This window comes from Anas acuta, chromosome 13, assembly GCF_963932015.1.
Source record: "Anas acuta chromosome 13, bAnaAcu1.1, whole genome shotgun sequence".
In the NCBI taxonomy this organism is placed as follows: domain Eukaryota; kingdom Metazoa; phylum Chordata; class Aves; order Anseriformes; family Anatidae; genus Anas; species Anas acuta.
In genome coordinates this window covers 10,734,020-10,757,354 of record NC_088991.1, presented here as the reverse complement: position 1 = coordinate 10,757,354, position 23,335 = coordinate 10,734,020, and the positions used below count along the sequence as shown (strand labels likewise).

At 36.9% G+C, this 23,335-nt stretch overlaps 1 long non-coding RNA gene across 5 annotated transcripts in view; it reads left to right on the top strand.

Annotated features, from left to right (window-relative positions):
* LOC137863598 (uncharacterized) overlaps window positions 1-23,335 on the top strand; it is a 535,054-nt gene that overhangs the window by 71,077 nt on the left and 440,642 nt on the right. For all 5 annotated transcript variants that reach the window (XR_011100998.1, XR_011100997.1, XR_011100995.1 and 2 more), the window contains one exon: window positions 17,226-17,300. This is a non-coding gene — a long non-coding RNA (uncharacterized lncRNA). The remainder of the gene's footprint in view (window positions 1-17,225; window positions 17,301-23,335) is intronic.

Here is a 23,335-nt window from a genome sequence, read left to right as displayed (position 1 = left end):
AATTCTAAAAATACTTTTCTTATATGTATCATTTAATGTTTACCTGAATTTAATGATTATGTAACTTACATTATTTGTTGGCTCTTAAAAAGCCCATGAAATGGGAAATTATTAAGACTAAATTGCCTTTTCATAATAAATATTTCACACTTAAAGTCCAAAGCATAAGAGTTTATATTTTTACATAGCTAGATATAGATATGTACTGGGTTTAATGAAGGCCAGCAAAAAATGATTTGTCGAAGGCCTGTTGAACATAATCCAGGGAAAGTTTTCCAAAACTAACTGGGTTTTAATATGCAACCTTTTCTTCCTGTAGTCAGAAAATGGCCTCTATCCATTAATCCATTTGCTTTTTTGTTAGCAAGTTAGAATTGGTTCAGCTCATACAAGATTATTTCTGCTTAGATTCTAATACTTGAGCTAAATTTACGCCTATGAAAACTTGTAATTTTCCTTGTTTTGATCAATGTGTGCATTCTGAACCAATCCTTTCTAAAGCACCCTTTACTGAATAGCCTGTGAGATGGAAATTATTTCACTTTGAAAAACATCTAGTATATTATTAAAACCATTTCCTTTGTCATATCCCTACTCTGTTACTCACTGTTCTCTCCACAGAGGCTAATTAAATGTTATGCTGCTAATCAGTGTTGATAGATACAAAGTGCTGTAATGTCTTCTAGCTTTATGGATTATGCTAATGGCCATCTGCCTATTATTGATAATTTGTTCTTCACTTACTGGAGGGGGAGGAAGAAGCTGTTTGGTTAACTATAAAGGGGAGCTATTTGGTTTATGATGCATTCAGCTGTACCACCAGTTGTCTTTAGCTATTAAAGTTACTGTAACTGCAAAGAATACAATCTCATCAAGGTCTGAATTTTGCTTGGTAGTTGCATATGAAATTTATAGGTTCAGATGTCTAGAATAAGTCATGAGTGATAAGAGCTTGATGACAATGAGCATATTAAATACTCAATATGTTAAACAAAATGTAGATAGATACATGATTAAATTTCATAGTGAAGTTCTCTAAAATACTATGAAGAGTATTGAAATGAGTCTATGAACTTAGGCCATGAAATAAGTCTAAATTCTGTAATATGGGATTCTTTAAGCACATCTGTATGTATAGGGACTCCCTCAAATAACTGCAAATCACATAGTATTCCACTGGTAGCAGGCAAATGTCAATTAAAATAAATTGGATGCTCTGCTCAGAGGTAAAGTGTACACCTCCTTTTTATGTGCTGTGATAGCATCAGATTGTTTCCAGTATGAAATGTATCCAGTAACAGTCCTTTAGCAGCCTATTAAATTTTTGTAAAACTTTCTTGGATTTTACTAAAGACTCCAGTTTAACTTAGCAAGTTTGCCTGTCTTGCTGTTCATCCAGAGCAGACAGCTCTGAGACAGACAGTGAGAGCAGATGAATGCTAGGTGTTGTCAGTTCTGGAGTTAGCTGAAAACTGCCAACAATTATTTCAAAAAGTGAGTTTGGAATTCAGTTTTCTGTAACCCTTTGTCTTGCTTCCTGATGAGGTACTGTCACCTCAGGAAAAGGTGAAACTAGAAATTTTGATATACCTAAGAATTTTGATTAAAGGGAAGCAGAGCTTTTTCATTAAAGGTGTTTCTAGCACTATTTGGGAATCATGTGAACCTTTTGAAAATAAAGGAAAAGTTCTAAGCAGTAATCACATTAAATGTCTTACTCATTTGCCTTTTCTTTAAGGAACAATGCAAGTGTGAAGCTTTTGTGCAGATGAATCTTGATCTTTTTCCAAGACCTTAAAATTATACTAATCTGGGAATACTCCATACTGAGAGAAATCTTACTTCCACAAAAGTTGAAAATTCACTGAAAGAGATCTAGGATTGTTCCATGAAAATGTAGTCTGACTCATGGAATAGCATTTTTTGGCAAAAACACATTTAGTGGTGACTGTTGTACATTCTTTAGATACTGTTTCTTATTAGACTACTGTACAGGATTGTATATGAATGGTAGATTATGTTCATTTTGAACATAAACATAATGTTTTATGTTCATTAATGAACATAATTTTCCTTTGAGGTTACCAGAACTTCACAAAAGCAAGAGTTTGTATCATAACGACTGTCAAACAAAGGCAGTGTTGGAAGTTCTCTCAGGCAATCTGGACAAACTGTTTGAATTCTGTAAATGCTTTGAAGTGCCATTGAAATGCAGCATCCGTAAACTGGAATACTGAGCAGTGCAGTTTTCTCTGAATAAAATTCTTGTTATATGCACTGGCAAAATCTGAGCAGCTGGAGTTGTCATAAATGAAATTATTCCCATATATATATATATACAATCTCTTTAAAATTGGCTATTTTTTTTCATGCAACAGCAATGCAGATTTCCTAGATATTTCTTACAAGCTTACACTTTCCTTATTGAACTGACCAACTGGCTTCTCAGAGCCCTGATGACACTGAGAGGCTGCTGGGGTGCTGATGAGCTACAGCTGGGGTCTAATGGGCCTCCAGCCCTCCCCACCCTCACTAATGGGTCCAGGGTCCTTGTATAAGGTCAGCCTTGGGCTTTTGTTTTCTATCCCTTGACTCCCTGTCCTTAAGGGAGCAGCTGGGCTTTACTGATCCCTGACAGTTTGGTGCAGAAAAGGCTGGGAGGAAAAGTTGTCCTCTAACAACTTATTTCCCCTTCCTGCTATATTCATGTTCTCATTTCAGCCGGTTGTAGGGTAGACCAAAGAAGCTGGTGCTTCACCCTATACTTGTCCTCTTTTCTAGTTTTTTTTTTGTCTTGGAGGTATCTAAGATTCCCTGTGTGTCTGAGGGTGGAATATTGTCTTTTTCAAGTATACCTCATATTTGTCTACCTGGGATAAAGACAAAAGAAAAATACAGTGATCAGGGATCCCCATGACTGATAACAGGTTTACACTTAATAGTGCTCCTGTTTGTTTCCCTCAGGCTCCTTGTTGAATCCAGCACTCCGATAGCTCTTCAGTGGGGAGAGAGGGCAGAGGAATTGTTGAGGCTAGTATTGCTGTACGTAGCTGCATGCTTAAAGATTGCCCTGAAAACATTATCCACTTCTGGAGGTAGACCAGAATTAAGAAGTATTATATTGTTGTTGCTGGATAATACAAATTGCTTTTGGGAAGAACTGCGGTGTGAGATTTTTTTTTCTTTTAGGTATTTGTTTGAAGCAATCTTTCTACTCATGGGACTTCTTAAAAGTTGTTATTTGTTATAGATGCCCTGCTCTAGGTGGTGTAAAGTGTTGGTAGCGTTGCAAAAGAGTCACTCTGACTCAATGATGCTGTCAATTTTTGTCTTGCTTGCAAGAGTGTGTATAAAAAAATGAAATCTTACTAAAGGCAGAGTCATGCATGTTGTGTTTATGCTTGATCACAAAATAGCAAATAATATCAGACAAAATCTTGCAGCCGGGGTAGGTGGGAGACTTCTGTTTTTAATACAAGAAGTTTGTAATTCATTATACTAGTATTTATGAGTAAACACTTTTTTTTTCTTTTTTTTTTTTGATATTTTGAGGTTTGAACCGAGGTGAAAGGATGTCAGTTTTTGCAGTAGGGAGGAAAGCAGTCTTTAAGAAAAAATGCTTCATTTTATGTTAGGAAAGCTTTCAAACGTGTTTCTAAGCTATAACTATTTACAGTGATAGGTAATTGCACTTTTGCACTTTTTAATCAGACTTCCATAGCAATCCCTTAAGGAACTTGCTAGGTAGAAAACTCTTCTCTTGCTTCTGCTTGTGCTTAGATTGCAAACATGGTTTACAGACCACCTGTCTGCATTTTTCACCCCACAGACATTAAACACCTTTTCTGTTTTTGGATGAGTGCTGAATAAAACCAAGGAGGTAACCTCTATGTTTGCGGAAAGGAGCATAATCAGAAGCGAGAGGCTTGCCAATAAGGGTAGACATCACCTCTATGAATCGCTTACTTAAAGAAAAGTGAAACACCTGCAGCAGATAAGAGTAAGACTGATCAGAACATCCAGGTTCTTGTGTATTGCTCAATATCAGCCTATGACCCTTTGTTTATTAAAAGCATCAGTCAACTGAAAATAAGCTGAACTGCAAAATGTGCTTGTGAAAGTATTGCACAGATTATTGGGTGGCTGCAGAAATTGTGTGTTTTCCTGGGAGAAGTAAAAAAGACATGTTATACCCAGATGAATATTTTCAATGGCTCATGACTGAAGTGAGATGCATCTGTCTTCTATGCCAGTTTGAAGAGTTCAAAAGAAAGGCTTGAAATTTTTTCAATCCCTTGTGCAAATGAACATCCTTGGGGATTGATTAAAGTAGTCAAGAAAAAGTCAATGCTTGAACTTAAGTTCACAGGAGAATAGATGTGAAAGCACTGTAGAAGGTAAACTGATCTTGATATGCAGCATCTCTTCTCCAGAGATGATCCGTGTCTCTGGACACTGATGATGAGCAATAAATGCTGAGTAACTGACCTGAGAGCAGTTTGTGATGCGAATGATTTTTATGAAATGGTTCTTTGAAAGGCCCTCACAACTTGTCAAAGAACAAGTTGAGCTTTAGTTGACCACCTAGCACTGCAGTTTAAAAGCAATTGAACAGAATGAAGCAAATTGTGTAGGTTTTTTAAAAGCTATTTGTTGGGATATTAGGCTCATGAGTTGTGTTTAGCACAGAAACCAAGTTGGTGGCTCTTCAATGAGACAGGTTAATATGACAGAGGTATGGCATCAGTGTACCTTTGCTATGGCTTAAACAGTCATGGATTGGTTGAGCCTAATGAGAAAAAAATGCATCCACACTGTTCTTATGGGCATGCTGCTGTCATGCCCTACTTCCATGGCAGCCAGCACTGTCCCCGTGAGAAACTGAACAGTTCTTTGGAACCATATCCCCGTGATTCACAGCTGTATATTTCTCATCCTGTACTTTTCACTCACATCATCTGTAGAATTTGTCTGCCCTCTCAGGGGATAACAGCAGGAAGCGTTCTTGTTCAGGAAATCCAAGAGGTGAATGCAATTCCACAGGGCAGGCTGCGTTAGTGTGGGAGTCTGCCTTCTCACCACTGCTTAGGATGGTGCCTAATTCATCATAAGCCAGACTGTCAGGCTACCGTGGATTTAAAAGTTCTCCTTTGGCACTGCAAAATATAACCTTGATGCTGATCAGTGATGGTCAGTGTAGGGCCTTGTGACTGACCAGCAGGTGCTGAGCAACAGTCTTGTGAGTGTAACATTGAACCTTACTAGCAGTTTCTTGCATTTAATTGTTTCTCCTGAAGAGGAGAAAATCTGCAGAAACCACAAGCAATTTAGCATTGAGGGTGCTGAACATGAAGACAAATAATAAATAATTTTTGGTCAGAGCATATGTGTCAGTGTAGTTCACAAGTAGATTACAGGACCACCAGAACACAAACTTAATTATAAGTTTTAGGCTAGCTTACTGCTAGTAAGGAATAAGCTCTTCAAGGAGCACTCTTTACTTGACTGTTCCTTCCTTTTCACCAAGGCTTGAGGAAACTGTAAAACCTGGGCATGTTAGACTGGAAAGTAACATGAATCTAAGTGAAGCTTTCTGTGAAGGTAAGGCTGAGTTGCCAAACCTTTTCAGCAATGAAACCTATTGATCCTAGTAGGATACAACGGTTTCCTACTGTCAGTATAACAGTTCACAAATTCCTGGATTCTTCTGAAATAGAATATATGAGTAAATCACACGGTGCAAATTTACACTACAAAGATAGTACTTTAGCAGGAAAGACAGCTCATTTGGTGATCAAGAGAGACAAACTGCTGTGTTAAATAGTGGCTACCAGGAAGGAAATAAATGATCTAAATATGGTATGACGGTAGACATGCAAATTTCCCAAAGGTATAAAGAATTCCTGGTGGACAGGTAGATTCTTGCCACTTTTTTTTCCATTCAGTTTTCTTCACTTCAGCAAGAGTTTCAAATATTACGTGACCTTTTTCCTTCATCACTCTTAGCTCAAGCACTCTTCTATGTGCTTAACTCTGATTTTTATGGGATTTTGACATGGTATGAAGTTAAGTGCATGTGCTTTAATGAAAGACCTGACCATCTCCCTCATCTGTAATCAAGCTGCTAATCCAAAGAAGGCTGTGGTTATGCCTGTAGTGCAAGCAAAATAGGTGGCGAGACTGCAGAGAGCAGTGCTGGGAGTGAGTTGTTCAAGTGTTAGCCAGCATGTGCAAAGCCAGTCAATGCAGATGAGAAAAGCATGTAGAAGCAAAAATCCCTTCAAAGCAGAGCTGGAGTCTGAGAGATGTTCAATGCCTTTTTTTTTTGCCTGACATTAACAGAAGTGGACATTGAAGAAGTGGAGATGAAGGTTGAGGAAGAGCAAAGCCAGGTGTGTGGCTCCCTGAAATTTAGGAATTAGGAACAAACTGAATAATTGTGTTCTAAGATGGTGAGTGACCAAGCTATACAGATGAAACTGGTCACAAAGTATCTCGTATCTTAGCTATTGTGCTAAGACGAATGGAGCCATCTGAAGCTGACTAGTGAATTCAGAGTTTCAATAAAGGTAATGTAATGATTTCAGTTTTCAGTTAGAAGTAGCTTTGGCTTGGGTTTGGTTTAGCAAAATATCTCACAGCTCCTCTTGGGGACTTTTTTTTTTTTTTTTTGGGTAGAAGAGCATATCCTAGTCAGTACTCAGTACTAATCTGTTAACAGTATGGAAAAAAATTAGTTAAAATTTCTTTGCTTCTGTTCCTGATTAGGAAAAAACTTTTTTGCTGAGCTGTTGCAGCTGAAGGTTCCCACAGAAAATTCTGTCCCTTTCAGTTCTCTTTCAGTTCTTCTGCATGGGCTTTTTAAAGAGAAGTTCTGTTAAAAGCTTTGGACACAAACTGAAAATAGAATAATGTCCCCACAGTCTTCATTTCTAAATATACAGATAGGAGAGACTTATGCAATAAGTCTCTGAGCCACAATGATGTCCCCTTTTAAAAGCCTTAAACACTGTTTTCTACAAAGTAGCTACATAAATCGTTGGGCAGAAAAGTGAAGAATAACCTATTCAGACTAGAACTGCAGGGGGCATGTTAGGCAGACTGACTATAATTAGCGAAAATGGGTTTTGGCTAGGACATTAGAGTTAATTAAAAAATATTACAGGATCCTAAATGACCAAAAGTAGTCAGGATCCTGGCATATGTCACACCTGAATGATGGCAGGTCAGTTAGAGCACTGATCTCTTGCTCTGTGGTGGGACACTGGTTCAGAACTGACTCAGAGGAGGGAGGACACTGTCTTGCCTGATTTATGCTGGAACTGGTGTGTGTGTGTGTGAGAAGTGTTTTTTGGAGCATTGTGAGAATGATGACTTTTCTGTATGCTTGTCCTATAGTATTACAGGAAGTACGCAGCCCAAAATGTGGCAATGTGTTTTCAGTCGATGAAATGAAAAAACAAAGTTCAGAAGAACACAAGTTTATTTTTAGACCTTGGGAAAAAAAGTACTTAAACTTGGGGATTAAATTTGTCAATAAAATAAAAATCTAAAGCTTATTGCTTTGCAAAGTGGAGTGAAATTTTGGAAGAAATTATTTGAAGATACTGAGAAAACAGCACTATTCAAACTTGAGCATCTTACAGTAACATGCTGTAAGGTTGTAGTCTTCTTATAGAACTAAAACTTGCCTATTAGGAAACTGCTGATCTATTTCCTTCAATTTATTTCTAGTTCTTGAAGTATTTGATGAGGGACCTACTGATGAACAGAGAGAAAAATGTCCAGGTCTCTGGTACATCACTTTTGCTGACCATAAAGTTAGAGAAAATATCCATGCTTCCATCTCCCTGTTTTTAAACTAACATCTAGTTAGATAGAGCTAACTTCAGAAACAGATTTTTTTTTCTGATTTTCCTTCTCTTTCCTGAGAATGCAGGAGTCTGTAATTTGGGAATTGATGCAAAATATAGCTATATAGCTATACTATTTCTCTTTATTCTTTCAAAAATTCAGTCTAGATGAATGGAGTGAAGAACTATCCAACTATAATAAATGCACTTGTTCTGCAAGCCAAGTATTTTATAATCACTTTATATAATCTGGGCCTTATGTTATTGAAGATCTTTTTATGTTCTTTCTGCATATGGTTGGTGCATGGCTCTGTTGTAGTGTAGGGTTTGAGGCCAAAGACAAATGCCTTATTCCTTTTTTCTGAGTGTGGATCATAGATTTTTTCTGTTCTGTTCAGTGTGTTAGCTCAAAGGGGTCTACTTTCCAGCTTCTGATCATCATCAGAGTTTGTCAAACTAACAGCATCTTTTATGTTCTGTGTACTTTCTACAACGCTTTAGTGGGAATGGTTAAAACATGCCTTTTTAGTGAGATCTTTTATGTTCAATACAAGGAAGAGAATTCTTGTCTTTAATCTCCTTCCTATAGATAATGGACCACATGTTCAGCAAAATGACATATATTTTGTTTTTGTGCAATGTCTATCAAATATGTGGTTGTGGTAATGCTTTTGTTCTGTAAAATATGCAGTGAATTTGATTAATTGAAAGTTAACAGTAATGACAACTTAAATCTTACCTCTAATTCATCCTTACTATTTTCTGTTGGCCTTGGAACCTGTCCCTGGCAGGCAGTTACTTGTGGTTTTGAGATGTGTGTCCTGTGTCGTCCCCCCAACCCCCCCAGTAATTATGATTTCCAAAATAACATTTCATCTTCTGTTGGTAGTTTTCTCCCTCCCTCCCTTTCTTCCTTCCTTCCTTTTTTGTAATGAGCTTCTTGTCAGAATATCTGCAGAAAAGCTTTTCTCCTCCTACGCAAATTCCTGCCACTACATAAGCCCAATTTAATCTGCTCCATGGACAATTTGTAATAAACTTATGGAATTGATTTCAGTAGTTTATTTGCTTACAGTGAAAAGCTGGTATCAGTCCTTCTTATTTCCCCTTTGGAGGAGCATGATTCTATTTGTTTTACAAATTGAGAGATGTTTGTCTCCATTTTTTTCTCAAAACCATTGGTTTTGTCTTGAATTTTTGTTCAGTTTAAAAAGAGAGGACTTTTTATCCTCTCAACTATGTATTCCCCTTCAGAATAAACATTTAGCACCGAGAACTTGAACCCAAGTCACTTGGACATTAGCACTGAATTAATCATGTTTTTTCTTTTTTCCTGGAAATATATTAACTGTACAGCAAACATGAAGCAAATAATCACTGTCAGAACTATTCATCAGGTAGTAATGAAGTACAAAAAGGTCATGGAAGTCATTCTGCTTAAGGAGTGCTGTCTCCTGTTATAAATCAATGATGGTTATAAGCATGTGTCAGATGGCTGCATTTGGCCTTAGAAGAAGGTTAGAAAAAGCAGTCTTCATAACACCGTTTCTTCTGTATCTTCTGTATTGGGAAACAGAAGACTGAGAAGTGGGACTGGCACATTGAGTCTGTTATTGGCTTGGCTAGAACAGCTGGGTAGCTTAGAGCTACATGGAAGAAATAAAAACTTAGGGGACTGAGTGTCCTGAAGACTAAGGATACAGGGCAGTTATACAGTTGCTGGGGATAAAAAAAGGAAAAAATGAACTCAGAATGTAGCTTAGGACAGGTTAAAAAAAAAAAAAGACTGTATAAGCTGTGCATATAGGAGACCAAGCCAGCCCCTTGTTCAAGTATTGTCTTTGAAATGAATTTTCTTATGGAATGGTTTCCTTTCAGTGCAGAATCTGTGCAGAAAACAAGCATTTCAGCTCCCCTTTCACCTAAAACCCCTCAAAACACCTTGTGCGTTGGAAAAGAAATATTATTGAACACTATTAAGGGGGAACATTATTAAAGGACTTGAAAATTCTCCTTGAACCGTCTGCACCACCTGGAAAGTGTTCTTCTACCTGGACATCTCCAAGCTAGGTCCAGAATACTGCATACTTAAAAATGAAAACCATGTCAAAAGAAAGCAATGAGCTATGCTTCCCATCTATACCTACCTTACATTACATTCTCAGTCTACACCTGTCTGTTCACCTCAATGTAACAACCAACTGTGAGACAGAAAATCCCATATGGCTATTATTAAAGTTGTTTTCTGTAGCACTGTTTGGGTGCCTAACAGCATCTGTGCCTGACAAAAACAAACCAACGTTTCAAACCACCACCACTACCGCCAACAAAACCCAACAAACTTCAGCATACTTCCTATGTTCATCAGAGGATACCAGAACCAGATCTTGAATTACCCGTGGCATTTTTTTTAAAGAGTTTTGAAAACATTATGGGACTGAGGAATTTTTCTAGTGTACATAAGGTGAAGAGGCTTTGCACTGAACTTTCTTAAGTCCATATATAAAGGAAGCTATTTCCCATGGTTTAAGTATGGCTGTTTGCAAACATCTAGGGACAGAAATATGAGGTTTTGAGATGACACCTATTGTTTGATTTTGATAAATTCCTTGTAAGTGCTCTGAAGTAAAGAGAAATGTAGTAGTAAAGGGTTGTTGACAGAAAATACAAGCAGCAGTGAGAGGACGGAGGAATTGAAATTGGAAAGCAGGCTACATAAGTATAAGGCAATACAAAGGAATTGAGAGCGTATGGCAAAATGGTCAAATGGCTGATAGGAGAAGCAAGAGGAAAAACGGATTGAAGGTCAATGCTGAAAGAAGACAAGGTATTGTGGAAGGGACAATAAAGGAAGAGCTTTGTACAAGTGAGGGAATGAGTACACAGAAGGCTTATGAGAAGCCCAAACAAAGAAGACTGGTATAGTTTTCGATGAGGAAGCTTTGTGGCATCTCAGGGACACCTAATCTCAAAGGCAGCCTGTGTACTGCTGAGTCTGTACGGAGCACTGAGAACAGCCTGTAAAAACTGCCTAAGTCAGAAAATTTGATGGGAAGTCTAAGGCAGCATGGGGTAGTTGAGCAAAGGTCTCAACAGAACTCAACTGAAAGATCATTACAGCAGCCAGTGAAGCTTAGAGATGTCTGCAGAACTGCTTTCAGGAGTCCCTCTGGGACTGCTGGCTGCCTGGCAATGTCCCCTGGGCATCAGGCCTGTAGGGAGGAGCCTTCCTAAGTGAAAAAAGGCAACAGCCTCCAGAGGATATATGTTGTTTTTCTTAGTTGATCCAAGGACTTGGAGCTGTTCTGAGGTGATTGGCTACAGAGATGAGTACTCAGTTTTAACAAAAGATATGGTATTCTTTATACTGCAGTCATGAAAGGCAAGTTTTAAAAATTCAGGAGCATGGCACAAATAGAAGCACATATCCAGGCTGCTTGGCTCTGTGATCTATTTCAAACATGCTTGACAGAGAAGCACAGTATGAATGCTTCCAAGTTTTTCCCCTAATAATTTTTGATGTTGTCACCGTATTTCTACAGCTGAGGTTGGCAGCTCATATGTTTCCATTAAAATACTACAGGTTTGTGAAAGTGTCAGAAAAAATTGGGCATAATTCAGTTTAAAAAGGCTATCTATCAAGAGACTCAAATCTATTGGAAATGGGTCTTCATTAGTTCCAGTGCTCAGGCAACTGTTTGTTCCCTGAAGCAATCTACTAAGTTTTAAAATACAAACCATGTTATATTAAAAATGGTAGAAAACAAGGAATATCACACTGAACTGCAATTGGATAACATTCTGAAAAGGCCTTTTCTTTTTTTAAATCCAATACAGCTGGAACAAAGAAGTGCTGTGTGGATGAACTTGAGGTTACCATGGTTATTCTATGCTGGGTTAAGAAACCAAGGTATTGCCATTAGGATGAGGCTGTTTGGACCTTCCCAACAAACTCAACTATTCATGAACCTATAAGAAAATTCCTATTTTTCAAGCATTCCACTCTCCTCTGAGGAGAGGCTGAGGACGTTTGTGTTGTCCAGTTTAGAGAAAAGGAGGCCGAGAGGCAATCTCATTGCTCTCTGCAGCTCCCTGAGGAGGGGCAGTGGGGAGGGAGGTAACCGTCACTTCCCCCGGTCACAAATGACAAGACATGCAGGAATGGCACAAAGTTGTGCCGGGGGAAGTTCAGATGGGATATTAGGAAAAATATCTTCAGTATAAGGGTAGTCAAACACTGGAACAGGCTTCCTAGTGAGGTGGTTGATCCCTATGCTTGTCAGTGTTGAAGAGGCATTTGGATAATGCCCTTAATAATATGCTTTAACTTTTGGTTAGCCCTGAAGCATTCAGGCAGTTGGATGATCTTTGTAGGTCCCTTCCAACTGAACTATTCAGTTCTAAATGTCATTAACTTTTAGATTTTGTATACAAGTGCTTTTTAGAAGAAAGAGTTTAGAAGAAATGCTTTGGGCAGTGACAAAACAATTAAATGTTTTGAAGATAAGCAATACTGTTTGCATTTCATGGTATATTTGTGCAGCACCTAAAACTGAGAGGCTCAGATCTGACTAGTCACAAACATAATAATTTGAATTTACATTTGTGTGTTGCTTAGCAGAGGAAGAGGAATCCTGTTAGACATACTAGCTGAAAAGAATACACTGATGCCTTAGAATAAACATGTATTTGGAGGAAGTGGCCTTGCATCCCATGTTAAGTGGATTGTGTGCAACAACCCAGTCTTTTCAGTCCAGTTCTGATAAAATTGACCTGATAGATGTTTTAAGGATGTTAAAGACAGACCACAGAAGAAGAACTTAGAAGAAAAGGATGTTTGAATATAAATAAAGATTGAAGTCTTAGTTATTAAGTTCCTAACTTTTTGGTGGAAAGTACACTAAACATAAGTAAATGGGTGATATACTTTTAGCATCATGATTTACTGCCTTTAAATAGTAAATTGGGGAAAATAAAACATGCATGCATGAGTTTTTCGTTTTTCAGTACTGGCCACCTTGTCTGTTGCCAACCTTTTTCTGCACAGGTTATAGAAGTGAGAATTCCTAATACACTTCTAAAATTTGAAAAATATGCCTTTAGTCAAATTTAAAAACCTGTTTTGAAGAACTACAAAGAAGTCATCTTGATCCTCTTTCAGAAGATACCAAGTCTCCACATACCTGTCTGTATGAAATTGAGAAGACTATCTACAGCATAGTTTGTTTTTGGTCAAAAAAACTTTGTCTTAATTTTAAGGAAATTCTCATTTTGGAGTAGTTAATCATTCAAGGGGTTTCACTTGCAACAACTTTTTAAGAATACTGTCTGCTCTGTTTTTGAAAGAATATTCTCAATGACATGCTTGCATGGTGTGGATGTTTGCATGTGTGTACTTCGTAGAGCCAACTGATCCTCACCATTTATTTCACATTTTCTGAAGGTTTCCTTTGTATCTGACGATGCAATAAAGTTTTTGATATCTCTAGCCTGACAGTGAGCAGCTCCATTCATTTAGGGTTAACTGTCAAGAGCGAGTGTCTGAAGTGTGATGACCTGCAACTGCATGACTTTGTGAATGCTGAGATCCTCAAAGCCAGTGTAGTTCGCAGTTACATAGCCCATGCTGTGCAACTGTTCTTGCTATGAAACTCATTCTCTAGAGCCTATCATAAGAATACATTAGTACAAACTGGAACAGATTTTACTCATTTGAAAATTCAAATAAATCCATTGTATGTAGTTCAGGTAGTTAAATCAGTGTTGAACTAGAGAACACAGAGCAGCAGTGCTTATAGAACACAGTGTAAACACTCAGAATACTTTTCTCATCTCTTCAACCTCAAATTTTCCAAAGCACTTCAGGATTTGTCATGTGGAGTTGGAAATATTCTTCCTCCTATGGGTTTTCCTGCAGCAAGACTAGCATTTCTTGCATGTCTTCTCAAAATCTTCAAGCATTTTCAAAATTGCCCAGAGCATTACTTGCCATGTGCAGTTTAAATGGATACCTTTTTTTACTTGCTGCCTGTCATCACTTCAAAAAGCCAGCTAGGAGGATACTATATTAAATTCAAGTATGCATGCCTTAGCAGATTAGCCAGGTTTGTCTCTTATCCTTAAACAGACAATATTACAAGTCTGTAATAACTTCAGAGACATTCAAATCAAGCAGTTTGTTTAATTGCCTTAAATTATTTTGACTTACCATGAAATGAACAGATTAAGAAAGAAACAATTTTTCTTTTTATTAAATTCAGTTGTCTCAAACAAAACCACCTAAATGTAAGGTGCTATAAATTAGGTTCTCATTAAATCAGCAGTAGGGTGATCACAACTACTTTGATCTGTTGTGTTTTATCACATCAGGAAGGGAATGTATCAAATTAGAAAACCATCAAAGGTTTTAATTGTTCCAAACAGAAGATAAGCAGAATGGGAATGTCATATGTATCATGCCTTACTTCAGCCTTTTGATTGTTTACAACTCAGGAAAAAGTAACATAATATAGCTGTCGTCTTTATTTCAGAAATGGCTATGTAGTTATGGATGAATGTACACCATAAATCCTATTTAGGTTGTCTCAGGAATATGCTACTTTCCCTGGGGTTAGTGCAAAGGTACACTCAAAACATCTTTCACCTTGAAGAATGCCTTAGTCTAGATGAGCAACGTAATAATCATGTTATTAGGAATATTATTTGCATCCTTGTCACTACTGTTATAGGACTATAGTTACAGGTGGAGATGAGGTGTGTTGGTAAATATAATGGATTTTAGGAATATTTTGTTTCAGTAAATTTCATCTCTCTATTACTGTTGATCTCTCTTCTTTTGTGGTTGCTCAAGGATTAGATCGAGAAGAAAATATTATAGCATAGAAGGCTGAGAAAAGGAAGTACTTGAAAATAGTGTTTTTAAAATCACTCTGGTGTTTTGACCATGATCTTTCTGACCTTGAACAGTGGGTTCCTTCCTTGTAAAGAATCCAGTTCTGATGGCTTTCTGTTATTGCTTTCTGGTCACAGACTTCTGTGAAATAGGAAGAACTTCTGGAACAGCCCCTCACTGAAATGGGACCAAACTTCAAATTTACATCAGGTTGTTCATGGCTCTGTCTAGATGAGCTAGAGTATTTCCAAAGATGGAGATCTCACAGCTTCTCCAGACATCCTGATCTGTGTTTGATTTGCAAAGAGTTTTCCCTTATATGTAACTGAAAATGGCTGTGCTCCAGTTTACAACTATTTTCTTTTGTTTTGCTAATGTTTTAATGGCTAGTAATGTTTCACATTATCATGCTTTTATGGAGAAATCTGATTTCTCGAAAGTTTTCTCCTTTTCTCTTTTGTGTGATGTATGGTCTTCCCAGGATTGCTTGGTACGCTGAAATATATAAAGAAAATATTCAGTAGTTGCTCAGTAGGATCAGACAAATTTATCTGCTTTTGTGCTCATCTAGACTAGGCAGTACCTCAGCAATTCTAGGTTAGTAGTTTTAATTTTGTACCACTGCTATTAGAAATGAAAGAATCAAACTTCTAAAATATAAATTTAAGTGTTCATATTGCTTCCACTATCCTGAACTTACTTTCTAGCTTTTGAAAATCTATTGGATGAGCTGTGAGCACGGGGGTATAAAGCTAGTGCTTTGAAGGCTAGTAGTAGAAGTGGTAAAAGCCAGTAGTTGAAATATGTCATGTTAAATAATCCTGCATTTCATTTGTTATTTGTAGTAATGTTTGTCAAGTCTATTTTCTGTTTAATAAATCCCCTTGCTCTTTTTCAATCCTCTCCTGCTTTATTGGGAGCTGTAATAGATAGGCCTGTTATTTGTAACAAGCTCATCTTGGTTTTTCATCATGATGAAAAACCCTGCTTGTGCATAATTAAGTGCAAAGTGTGGTTCTGAATTTCTTCTCTGGTAGACAGAAGTTACAGAAGTAACAGAGGATGCTCAACTTTGTGTGTGTGCGTGTTACAAAATCAGTGACTATTCTGACATTTTTCGTAGTGGTGTTAGGTTGATCTCCATTACTTTTTTTTTTCCTTCCCTAATATCTACTTCTGAAAAGTGTACCTATGCTATCAGACAAAATTTTGTAGTAGAGAAGAAGAAGAGGATAGACTAAATTTGATAGACAGTGCAAACAATTTCCATTTGTAGTTAGAACATAGGGGGTTTATTCTCTTTCATAAGAAGATAGAGTAGAAATAGAATTATTAAAATAAATAAATATTGTAACAAGCATTCTTTCTTGTATGTTTTGTGCTCAACAACTGTTATATTGATTTGAAACCCGTCACTGGTAATGTGTTCTGTTCTTATAAATCCTGTATTTACAGAATGCTTGAATTTGTGTGTTTCTAATTTTTATAGAGATTTACAAATGTTTTTGTTAAATTTAACTTTCTTTAAAGGGATACTCTTCATGTGTGTTTGTATCAGTATTATTAGGACATTAGTAGTTTTTAGGTCCTCCCAGACTATGCTTAACCCTTACAGACTACAAACATATGGGAGAAGTACATTGTTCTGAGGATGCTTTGGTCTAAATAAGATGGGAAAGAGATGGGCACAAAAGGATGCATCCTCTAGCTTTTGGTGACAATCTGAGCCTTGTAGGTTTTAGAACCTGATAATAAAGAAACATGGCTGGGAAGGAAGAAATGCAGTGCTCTAGGGAGGCAATTAGTTAATCTCTTCTTTCCAGGATTTCATAATGAAAGAATACAGCATTCATACTCTGCTAGTTTTTCATTTGGATTTGCTCTTACCTTTTCCATTTATTATTAAATTCTTATTTTCTTCTGAGGCCATGTCTTTTCTAGACTTAGCATGAAATAGGTGAGCTGTAGTCAGAGGTCAGTTTTGCATACCTGAACTACTCAACTGCAAGAAAAAGTCCCTGGAACCTTTAAAGCTTGCCAGCATTCTTCATGTGCCATCACTTCTGACATGCTATGAAGCATTAATTGTCATGTAACTAAGAAGATAGTTATATGATGTAAGATACAAGCTAGCGGGGAGGAGAAAGGTGGCCACTGAAGTAAAATACAAATATATATCAGAATATATCATGTTGCTGCACAAACATCTTAAGCACTTCTATTGTTGAGAGTGCGAATGCATGCATTAATGTTTGGAATCCTAACCAAATTGGGATGATTTTTATGATCAGGGTATTTTCAATTGAACTGAATATGGTAGCTTTGCATAGATTTAAGTTCAAATTTAATGTGTTTGTTGCACAGTTGATTGTATTACACAGTATTCACAGGCAATTGAAGGAGTAAAATGTTGGTGAGTGTCACAGCAGATATTCTTGCATAACGTTTTCAAAAGTTGGAATTTTTTTTTCCTTTTGCAGATGGCTTACGTTGTTTGTTTTGTTTGCCTCTATGTCAGCTTGGAAGATAATCAAATCAACGTGGAGAGTTAACAAGTAAGTCTAACAGTTGAATTATTAGATTAGTAAAAAGTTTTGATTTTTTTCTTGACCTAATTTTACATTTTCTGTGACAAAACAAATGGTAGAAACTTCCTTATTGCTGCTGAAAACATGTTAAAAACAAGCTTACTAAAAAAGTCTTGTGTGTATTTTGTTTTCTTACAATTAATCTGGTCCCTTAAAATATAGGTGTAATTCTTCTTGAAATTTGTTCTGTTCATTTTAAGATTCCTTGGCTAGTAAATTAGATATACGCAAAGTGAGAAAACAGGAATCATTTTCTCCCATTAGAATTTTCTGAGACCTCACTTCTGTTGTGATGTTTTGTTGTGGACAGAGGGTTCAACTTTCCTGATATCAAGCAAGTTCTAATACTGGTATTCTGGAGTAAATCAGTTGCTTATCATGTAACTGACATGACATGCAAAAATACATTTCTGCATCCCCCAGGATGAAAAAATACACAATACATGAGAAAATACAGAAAAGGTAATCTGGTGCTCATGGGAGTACATAGATAAAATAGAAGCCTGAGATATCAAGAAAACTGGATAGTCAGTAGAAGCTTTAGAAGTTTGCTTCTTCAGACTTACCTTTTCAGAAGATTTTTGTTGAAATGCTGTGGGACAGTGTGAAAGATGGAATACTATGGCTTTGGGGATGTTTTCAGATGTACTTTCATATTTTATCTTTACACATAATACAATAATGTCCTATTTCTTAGGAGTGTCTAGATAGTCATAGTTCTATATCTATTTTTAAAGACTCACCTTAAATCAGTAGCACTGCCCTGGGGCAAGTGGCCTGTTCCTTTTTCTGTAGCTGAATTGAATCAATTCTGAATTGTTTCCGTGTGTGATTTTTACTGGTCTCTCTGAATATTTGTAACAAATGTGGGTAATCTCTTAAAAATGTGGGTAATCTTTCAGTAGCATGCTATAGTTCAGTCTCAATCAGTGCTTGCAGCTATCTAGAACAGTAAAAGTTAATGATTGGGTGGTTTTTAGATCTGCAAGGAAGAAAAAACTGATTTTGATAATTACTTCTTTCATATTAGCAAAAGTAACAGGATAAATACATTAATGTTTCTTCACTTCATTGAATAAATTTGTCCATCTTGGTTTCTTCTCTTTGACTCTTTAGTTTTAAGTTTGTGTGCTTGGAGCAGATAGGACTTGAGTACATCCTAGTACAAAAAACTATATTATGTGGTCTGAAATGCTAGGGGAAACATGATTACTAATAGTATAATATTGTGTGAAATTGAAGTACCATTTAAGATACAGCTCATAGTTGCCTAACCTAAAATGGGGATGTGACAGGAGAGAGGCTGCAATATTTATGATTGTGGGGGGGGAAACCTGCTTTCACATCGCTTTGATTTTTCTAAAAGCATGTTTTTAGTTTTATTTTTTTCCACAGTGCATTTTATTCAAAATTTGACTACCCACGCATCTCCAGTTAATGCATTCCCTACCGTACACAACAGTTACTTTAGTTCTAGTCAGTGTAATGTGTGGATGATGCTAATTTCTTTCAGGGCTCTTGTACCTCTTCTAGAAAAGCATGTGTGATGGTTTCTAGTGTTCTCTCTTTGTACTTAAACGTAAACATAGATTTTTTTTTTTTTGCTTGGTTTTGTAGTGGTCCATGCATTCACTTTTCCCCTACAAGGTTCAAGAGATTTTACTTGCTTGTCACATGCATCAGGTAGCAGTTGGCATTGTTGATGTGTTCTCTGAAATGTGTACAGCATGGATATGTCTAAACTGTGATAATGCTATGCTCTTGTTGCACTTCTCTTACAAAAAATAGCACAGGTACACAAAGCTGAACTGCCTTCAAATACATTTTCTCAGTACTCAAATAACAGAAGAATAACACATTAGCATTTCAATAAGGCAATTGGATTTTTTTTCTTGGATTTTTAATGTCATTTTCTTATTTTTCACTAAAAATTTTGAAGAAACTAGAATTCATATTTCAGTCTTCATGACATGCTTTATACATTGTGTATTGCATACTTCTAGTTTTTCTTCTGCTTGATACAACAAAAGGTTTATTAGCTCAGTTCTGCTGTTTAGCTGCTGATTTCTTTTTTAAAATGCTTACTGCATTTGAAAAATTATTCTGAATTTTGTGGCAGTTATTTGAAAGCTCAAATTCATTTCATAACTGACTGAATTCTGTAAGTTGGAGCCTGCATTCCCATACCTGAGCCACAGTATGTGTGTGTTGCTTGGGAGAAGCTTAAGGGCTTCAATAAGGACGTGAGTACTGCAAAGAAAGAATAAAAGGTAGTGCCACATCTAGGCCTTCTTGAGATCTTAATTGCATCCACAGGTTTCAAGAGCTTTAGCATTCTAACTAGAGCTAATGTAATCTGAGTTCGTAAATAGCAAAAGTAATCTACAACTGGTATCTGTTTATTTTGAGGGAAAGTATTGTGTTTCTGTAATAGACAATTCAGCAACAATTGTACTTGTTTACCACCTCTCTGTCTCCTCACTTTATTTTTTATTCACAAATTCCATTTTTTTTTCCTAGGACCTTTGTGTTTGAGTGGATTATGCCAATTAACTTTGAGTATTCTTAGGGGATCTTTGGTTTTGTATTTTTTTTCCTTCAACTAACTTCATAGATAGTGCTGTGAGCCAGTCTTCAAAGCTACTGAACAGGGAAAAAGCTAAAGAACAGAGAAACACCCAGGGAGTTTAGCACCCTTTGAAAAAAAGACTGTATGTTTATCTCCTCTATTTGATCAGCAAGCTTCTTATGTCAGGATTACACAATATCAACTGGTAACATTAGCTTGGCTCTGTACACAGCATAACTCAATTTGGCTAATTTTACTTTCCTGGGTTTGCATGCCTCCTTTTTTCTCTGTGCTCTCTCTGTGGATCAAACTCTTTTCTTGGAGTGAGAGCTAAAAAGCTGAGCTAGCTAAATCTCCACAGCAGTTTCATTCAGGATTTGATTATGATTCACAGGACTTGGCAAAATGAAAAACAAACAAATAAATGAGCTTTTTCAGAAATGCTGTTCCCCCGAGTGACTTGTTTCACCTCTCACAAAGAAGTGCAGAGATAAAGAAGTTAGGTGGACTATAAATTCAAAATCTGAAGGACAGATAAACAAGGAAAAAAACAACACACTTTTTAAAATCCTGCTAACCCTCTGTCTCCCAAGACCTAACTGACTCTCTTAAAGTGAATACCTTCATTTACACAGCAAAGATACCCACACTCAGTAACAAAATCATTTAATACAAAATTACAAGCAGCTTCTCAGTTTTACTTTGTTCAGCTGTATATGGACATACCCTGTTTGGTTTGTGGATTTAGAGAGTTGTTCTTAGTCAGAGACACATATGCAACACATCCACATGTATTTTGCTTTAAAATGGCCAAATTGAGGAGTGGCCTATTGGAAGAATTGGCAGACCTGCTGGAGCTAAAGAGCTGGGAGAACAGAACTGCTGTACTGTGTTGAACATCTCCTGTATCATCTGTTGTGTAGGCAGAGCCCTTTCTGGCTGGGAGAAGGGAAGGTGGGCTGCTCCCAGCTGACTTGAGACATCAGAGGCCCAAGTGCATGCTGTTCTGATCCATCACAACTCCTGCCACAGCTAATACCCTCTCTTACACTGTCTCTTTTCTTTCGAATATGCTCCTTCTCAGTATGGTCTGTCTTACTGGGATTGCGACCATGCCCATGGAGCAATTACAAAATAAAGAGCATTAGGGTCTGCAGTCCGCCTGCAAAGGCAGGGACAGAGCTGGACCTGCTTCATACAGTTTTATGTGAAATTACTCGTGAGCAGTGTATCAAAATTATATAAATAATGAATGTTGAAGCTTTCCTCCTTATTTCTCCCCACTGCCCCATCTCCCCAGATCTAAGAGATGAAGAATCAGCAAACTGAACAATGGTAGCCTTAGGCAAAGTGCTGTGGAGATGACGGTAAAGGAACAGAAGAGCTTGCTGAAAACTTGCTTCACAGTCTGTCAGCCTTGGGCACTAAATATGAACCTAGCAGGCCTGGAAAGACTTCATCAGTGACTAACTGTTGTGTTCTTCCCCACAAACCTTTTGTAATACCTGCTGTGAATTAAGTTTTGATGGTTAAATAAGCATATGGGGCAACTGAATGTGCTTTATGGTATCTCTTGTGTATATGTTTTGCCTGTATTTTTCAATGGATCACTTGTCTGTACTGTATTACAGCATTGGAAAGGTTTGGCAGAGCTGTTAAGCAGCGTCCATGTGGGAGTTAATATAACCCACCCATTAGATACATTTTCCCCTTTAAAGAGACATTATGTGCTGGCAAGCCTCAGGGTGAGCTATGAAAGAATTAGAAGTTGAAAGAATTTAGAAGACTAACGAAAGTAGTATTTCAAACTAATGTCATTGTAATAAAATAATTATGTGGGGTACTGGAAGACTTAGACTGCTGACTAAAACTGTGCTGCATCAAAATGCTGTGATACCATTATATCAAACAATACTGCCTTTGAAGTAAGCATACTTTGAAGCTTCTGGGCCATATTCATTAGTATATTACTTCCATTTAAACTGGTATGAAATAATCAGAGTATGATAGGCAAAAAGTTTATTGCAGTATGGTAGAAAAAGAGGACTATGGTTTAGGGTTTTCTCTAAAGAAATAGGTCAAATATTGCTTAACAGAAGATTTGTCAGTAAGACCATAAATGTAACGCAATTCTTCCCTGGTGGAGATGGGCAGAAAGCAAAAACACACTGCAAATCTCTGAAAGGGTTCTTTCAGGTTTGAATGTGCTAAAAAGATATTAGATTTTTTTCTCCTTCCTTTCCGTCCTTCCCTGGCAGATGATGCTGTATAATTGCAATATGAACCATCTGGAAAATATTGCTCTTTTGTGCCAGGTGCTCCACTACTATCCTCTCATTTGATTGCAGCACTTCAGCTTGCTTCTGTCTGCTTTAAGTATGTCTGTCTCAACAAGACAGCAAATAGATTTAAGTAGGTATGAAATACATAGCTAAAGGTAGCTAGAGATAATTAACACACAATATTCTATGATTATTCATAGAATAATAAATTAACATTATCAACCATGAACAGATAAGGCTTTTAAAATTTGTACTTATTTCTTGACTGATAGTTTTTACAAAGAATATTCAAAATTCAAAGTGCTTGCTTAGAGGCATGGGAATTCTTTTTTTAATTTTAATTTTTATTGTACCTGGGTCAGATATCTAGGGCAAAACATGAGATTTTAAAAACAGCCTATTTAGTCCAATAACTTTGCAGAGTAGGCATTCATAAACATTACCAGCCATTAAGAAAAGGAAACAAAAAGGCAAGTAAAGCACAGAATCAACATAAACTCATTAAAAACAGAAATATTCAACTGTTTCTTTCATCTGATTATATCTGAAGAATGATAATTTTTGGGAGGGAGTACTTGTTTATTAGGAGTTTATCTTTGAAATCATTTGTTATCTCTTTGTTCAAATCTAATCCTTTATATCTAACCACATCAATCATACACGTGAATAATTATTTTCAGTGTGTCATGATCCATTTTCTCTGTATGCATAATTTAGCTACTGCCCATGGGAAAAATAATCAGAAATAAGTATTTTGGGGGTTACTCAGGCTCTTGATGAAAATCTGATATAAATAGGTATAGAATGGAGACTTCTAATAGTGTCTGTGCTCACAAACTTTTGTGCATTCTCCTCTCAAAATCTCTTGCAAAAAAAAAATTATAGGAATAATAGAAAAGTTAGGGTAGTATTTCTCAGTACATCTGACGCTCTCCAAAAGTATCTGTAATATTCCCTTGATGTAGATTTAGGTCTAGTCTTCCTATGTTTATTGTACTCCTGGGAAATGACCACAGAAATGACTGGGGTCTCTACTTGTTCAGATTAAGATAGTCAAACTAGCAACTTCAGTCCCAACTAAGAGCCAGAGAGTCCATTTGGGCAGATGTGAGCATCGTTCAGCCCATTGCAGTAATGCCTTGAAGAAGCAT